This window comes from Gossypium hirsutum, chromosome A04, assembly GCF_007990345.1.
Source record: "Gossypium hirsutum isolate 1008001.06 chromosome A04, Gossypium_hirsutum_v2.1, whole genome shotgun sequence".
Lineage (NCBI taxonomy): Eukaryota > Viridiplantae > Streptophyta > Magnoliopsida > Malvales > Malvaceae > Gossypium > Gossypium hirsutum.
Window position 1 is genome coordinate 71073957 of NC_053427.1, and position 5697 is coordinate 71079653.

A 5697-nucleotide genomic window follows, 5' to 3' on the forward strand; every position below is an offset into this window, starting at 1 on the left:
AAGTCTTTTTCCAAATTTTCTCTTTGCTTTAGTTTAGTTAATTAATTAATTTAATAAACAACCCCTCTTTATTTCTAGGTTAAATAATAAAAAGATAGTTATTACTAGTACTTTTGGTTTCCTTGGGTACGATATTCCGGTCTTGCCATTACTATACTATTGTTCAATAGGTGCGCTTGCCTTTTCGTCGTGATAATAGTTAATCTAGGTTTGATCTTCATTATAAATATTTATTACTTGTTACGAATCACGCGATCAAGTTTTTGGCGCCACTGTCAGAGAAATAAAATATTATGAACGCTAAATTTTTATTATTTTAGCCATTTATTTTTCTTACAATTTAATTTTATTTCATTATTTTTTTTTCTTTCTCTTGGCAGGTTTTTTATAGTTTATGACTAGAAGAAACCCGTTGGGACCATTACTTTTTGACGAAAAAATCGATCGTACAGTTTGCAGAAATCAAACAGAAATAAGGTGCAGCTTACGATACACGGAGAATGAGCAAGAAGACAATACTCAACTCCCAACCGACGAGATGGCTGAAAACCAAGGCAATCAGCTACCTCCTACAATTGCGGCTAATCAAAATCCTACTCCACGCACTATGTATGATTATGCTAAACCTTCTTTAACAGGAACTGAGTCTAGCATAGTTAGACCAGCTATAGCTGCAAATACTTTTGAACTGAAACCTAACACAATTCAAATGATACAACAGTTTGTTCAGTTTTATGGTTTGCAGGATGAAGATCCCAAAGCTTACTTAGCAAACTTTCTGGAATTTTGTGATACATTTATAATCAATGGCGTTTCTAATGATGTCATTCGTCTTCAGTTATTTCCTTTTTCATTAAAGAAAAAAGCTAAACAGTGGTTGAACTTGTTACCACGGGGGTTAATTACTACTTGAGAACAAATGACCGAAACATTTCTACTAAAATATTTTCCGCCGGCTAAAATGGCTAAGTTACGTAATGATATTTCTTCTTTTGTGCAGATGGACTTAGAAACACTTTACGATGCATAGGAGAGATACAAGGATCTATTGCGAATGTGCCTTCACCATGGGTTACCGCATTGGCTTCAAGTACAAACATTCCACAATGGTCTGAATCCCTCGACTCGGCAAATGGTTGACGCAGCTGCTGGCGGAACCATCAACAACAAAACACCTGAAGAGGTTTATGATTTCATTGAAGAAATGTCACTGAATATCTATCAGTGGCAAGTCATGAGCACTAAGCCAACAAAAACAGCCGGCGTTTATAACATCGACTCAGTTACTATGCTGTCAAATCAGGTAGAACTTCTCAATAAAAAGATTGATGGTTTTCTTAGTTCTACACAGGTACATCCAGTAATGAGGTGTGACTCAAGCGGAGGAGATGTGCATACAGAATATCAATTCTTCAATCCCATAACTGAAGAGGAATAAGTCAACTATATGGGTAACAATAACTTTAGATCTCAAAATAATCCATACAGTAATACTTATAATGCAGGTTGGAGGAACCACCCAAATTTCTCCTGGGGTGGTCAAGGGAATCAAAAGCCACAAAATCCTCAGGGTTTTCAACAGCCACCTTATCAACAAGAGAGGAAACCGAACCTTGAGGAGATGCTCTCAAAATTCATATCAGTGTCAGAAACCCGTTTCCAAAATACCGAGACAGCACTTAAAAATCAACAAACATCGATCCAAGGACTCGAGACTCAAATAGGCCAGCTTTCCAAACTAATCTCTGAACGACCACAAGGTACCTTGCAAAGTAACATTTAACCCAACCCAAGGGAACAGTTCAACGCAATTAATATCCAACATGACGAATGAGTCGTTGAGCCTGAACCAGAACCGAGGCAAGAAACAGTGGTAAGCAAAGGGAGAGATGAGGTAGATCAAAATACAAACAAACCAGTGACTGTCAAATATAAGCCTCATGTGCCATACCCTAACGCGACAAAAAAAGACCGCTCAGACGAACAATTCGGTAAATTCCTTAAACTTTTGAAAAATTTACATATTAACTTACCGTTTATTGAAGCTTTGTCAAAAATGCCAAATGTAATGAAATTTTTAAAAGAGATTTTAGTAAATCAGCGGAAGTTGGACGAAGCGTTGTATGTGGAGCTAAATGCTGTCTGCTAAGCTATTCTACAGAATAAGCTACCCCACAAATTGAAAGATCCAGGGAGTTTTACAATTATTTGCTTAATTGGTAGTTTAGATATACGTCATGCATTAGCTGATTTAAGGGCTAGTATTAAAGTCATGCCTTACAAAATGTTTAAGCAATTAGATCTTGAAAAACCTAAACAAACTAGGATGAGCATTCAATTGGCAGATAAAACTATAAGATTCCCTAGGGGTATTATTGAAGATGTACTCGTGAAAGTAGATAAGTTCATATTTCCCATTGATTTTGTTGTTCTAGACATAGAGGAGGATAATAACACCCCTTTGATTTTAGGGAGGCCCTTTTTAGCAACTGCTAAAACAATTATTGATGTTGGAACAGGTGAGCTTACACTTCATGTGGGAGACGAAACGATCACCCTTCAAGCTCATAATTCTGGCATCACATCGAACATTGAAGGTAATAGTCCACACCAATTTACCAAAAATGACAATATGACTTTGCAGAAATTAAGCTTCAAAGAAGTTCACGAGCCATGTTCCAGAAATGATAGAGGACACATTCATGAAGAACGAAGGCTACGGATAGAGGAGCTAGACGAATGGCAAGAACACAAATCGAGAACACATGATAAACTGAAACTACGCCAAAAAAAGCCCGATACCTCTCCTAATCAACTTAAGGTTGGTGATAAAGTCTTACTAGATGCCGCAGATCCTCACATTGTCACTACCACACCGAATGAGGAAATCCCTCTTATGGTACTTAGTATTTTTCCATTCGGTACGGTGAAGGTGATTCACCCCAAGTTCGGCACTTTTAAGGTAAACAACACCCGTTTAAAACCTTATTTTGATGAGATTGATAGCAGAAATGAGGAGTACAAGCTCCTCGAACCACCCTGACCATTTACTAGAGAGGTAAGTCGAGCTTAGAATATAAATAAGCGCTTCTCGAAAGGCAACCCGAGCACAAACATATTTTGATTTCTTCATTTTTTATTTTTTATTTCTAACACTATAAATAATTAGATTTATCTTTGAATTGCAAAGTTTTTCAGCACACACGACCAGGAACACGGGCGTGCCTAAGACCGTGGCCAAGCAAGGGAAGAAACACGACCATGCGATACGGCCGTGTGGAAGCAGGACATGATTTCCCCAAAACACGAGATGTGATAAATCCCCACGGCCATGTCGAACTTGATAGGAGAACATGGGCATGGGAATGGAAAAACATGGGCATGCCAGGGGCAAGGCTCGATTCTGTTTCTTCGACACGAGCGTGAGACACGCCCGTGCCGTTAGGCCGTGGACAATAATACACAGGCGTGGTACCCTAACACATGGGCGTGGGAGAAGCAAACAAAGCTAGGCACAGCCGTGAGATATGGCCATGTACCACACACGCCCTAGACACACGGGTGTGGGATAGTAGCCGGGCATGACCTAAATTGAAAAATTCGAATAACACGGGCTCACCTTCAGAGTACACGGGCTTGGCCTTAGGCCGTGTGCACCTCCCCTATATAAGCAAATCGCTGTTCATTTTCTTCTTCCTTTCAAATCCCTAGCCGAAATCTCCCCTTCCCCGCTCCTAATCCCTTTTTCGGCCACCATTCCCCAGATTCTCACTTCCCCAACCCCCAAACCACCCTCAAATCCACTCCCCCTGCATCAATCCTCACTTTCCCCTCTCTTTTCCCTCTATTTTTCCTCCACACAGCTGTACACTCACGCCCCACGCCCGTGCTCACCATCAACATGCCCATGCACCACCCCACAACACGAGGAGCCTTCTACCACGCCACCTAGGGAGCGACCAGATCATGCGGCTGCTTCATTGGCACACCTTTCCGACTGATCCGCTCACTTCGAGCAGTATTGGACTACATAGTTCGAGATGATTCACGAGCGAGATCAGCGACGTGATAGACAGATGGACGACATGCAGGCCATGATGTAGTAGTTGTGCCAGCACTTTCACATCGCCACTCCAGTGCCACCACCTGAGGGCCCCACTAACAAGGATCATTAAATCCTCTTATCTTTTCATTTTTATTTTTATTTTTATTTTTATTTTTATTTCAATTTTATTATTTTCTTTTGAAAGACATATCTATATTAGTAAATTTTACTTTTTTCATTTTTTTGGTATTCCTAACAAGTAATCCCACTACGCTCTCTTCCACACCAACTCTTAATAAGCTCTTCATGATTCTACAGACTTTCAAGCAAAGCTGCTAGGAATATTTTACGGAATGAGGAAACAAATGGGAAACAATACCTCACGAGTGCCATGTTCAACGACCCAATTTCTTCATCTAGCTAAGAACAATGGCAGCTACCACTTTCCCCGAACACTCCAGTCTCAGAATCAAGCTCCACATCTATATAACAGGGAGTTTCACCTCCTTCCCTCTTATGATTTTCTTTATTTTGAATAATCTATCTTTGTACATTTAGGGCAATGTACATCTTAAGTGTGGGGGGGGTGAACATGAACATGATGCCTAACTTTTTGCATTATTCTCAAATCCCTGAATTTGATCTTGTGCTTAAGTGATTTTCTCATAATATTGATCGAATGAATTCTGATTGATCTATAATTATTGTTGATATGTCATGAATTAGACCATGGGAATTATGCATGATTATTTGATTATAGGACATTAGAGAATCGAGCATGATAAGTTGATATTTTGAGAACTAAAATTTTTAGACTATTTTCCTAAATTGAGGTATTATCTTGAAATCTTAAGTATACAGGAATGACATCAAAAACCCAAATTTTTGGTGAGATTTCTGAGCCTTTTGAGCATATAGCTTTCTTTCTTGCTCACTTCTTTTGTGGTTTGAGTGTGTCAACATTGAACTGTTATTCTAGAACTTGCTTCGATTATACATGTCGAGATCACACGTATGATTTGATATACTGAGATGATAAAGGCACTTAGAATTTAACTCACTTACTCCATAAAAAGCCTTCCCACATAATTAAACCTGTAGTAAACCCCATTGAGCCTACTAACCCTTTTTATTAGTTAACCCTCATCATTAACCCATTATTGTTGAAATCCTCTTACTCAATTTACCCCTTTTTATCGGGATTATTTTTAATATTGTTACCTCACTATGTTCACTATTTTTTGTTACTGAATCAGGAAGTAAGATTTCTATATTATGTTGACTTGATTTGAGTTTAAAAAAATCAGTATTATTATTGTAATTCTCAGCAAGCTAAAGTTGTCATGAGCTCATGTAATATAGTTCTAGATATTTGTTTGTGATTCAGTAATTAAGTTTTTGATAGTGGGGTAATATATTGAAATTATCTTGATTCTAACCTTTGTCTATTCAGCTTGTATCCATACCCGTAACCTAAACCCCGTTACAACCATGCAAAGACCTTTTGGTTTGTGTATTATATTATTTACAAGTGGTGGAGATTTGATTTTCATGCAAGCCTATAGTAATAACTTCTCATGTTAGATAATCGAGTGCTTAATCTTGAACCTTAAACACTTTGAGTGATTTGAGTGAATCTTTAGTGAGGATGC

General features: G+C 38.5%; 1 non-coding gene across 1 annotated transcript; it reads right to left on the bottom strand.

Annotated features, from left to right (window-relative positions):
• Positions 1-967: 967 nt before the first annotated feature.
• On the bottom strand, positions 968-1074 carry LOC121228791 (small nucleolar RNA R71). Its single transcript, XR_005926366.1, has one exon. It is a non-coding gene; the product is annotated as a small nucleolar RNA R71 (small nucleolar RNA).
• Between the last annotated feature and the right edge of the window lie 4623 nt (positions 1075-5697).